The sequence below is a fragment of the Penaeus monodon genome, chromosome 23 (assembly GCF_015228065.2).
Source record: "Penaeus monodon isolate SGIC_2016 chromosome 23, NSTDA_Pmon_1, whole genome shotgun sequence".
Lineage (NCBI taxonomy): Eukaryota > Metazoa > Arthropoda > Malacostraca > Decapoda > Penaeidae > Penaeus > Penaeus monodon.
In genome coordinates, this window is record NC_051408.1 from 34,142,616 (window position 1) to 34,143,015 (window position 400).

The following is a 400-nucleotide window of genomic DNA, read 5'->3' on the forward strand; positions in this document are numbered from 1 at the left end:
CGCGCGCGCGTTCGTGCGAGCGTGTATGTGTGCATTATGCATATGTTAGAATGAATCCAAATAGTCTAGAAATACCCGAAAGAAAACACACATATTAGTCCTCTATTCCTTAAACAAGCCGAGACGATTCGCGATTGTAGGACATCACATGACTCGCAACACACAGTCATCCTTTAGACGTCTTTCCACATTCTAATGTCCTAGTGAAAGCGACCGAGATATGCCACACTGTTGACAGGTAACTACGGCCGATGTTGACTCAAGTGAACGTTCGCAAATTCTGGAGCCAAGAGGAACTCTCATGATCTACGTGGGCAGTAGAATTTGGGGATAAGAGGAACGGTGAGGGTTTGGAAGCCTGAGTTTGCTGGGTCGAGTGAGAGGAGAGAATTTCAGAAAT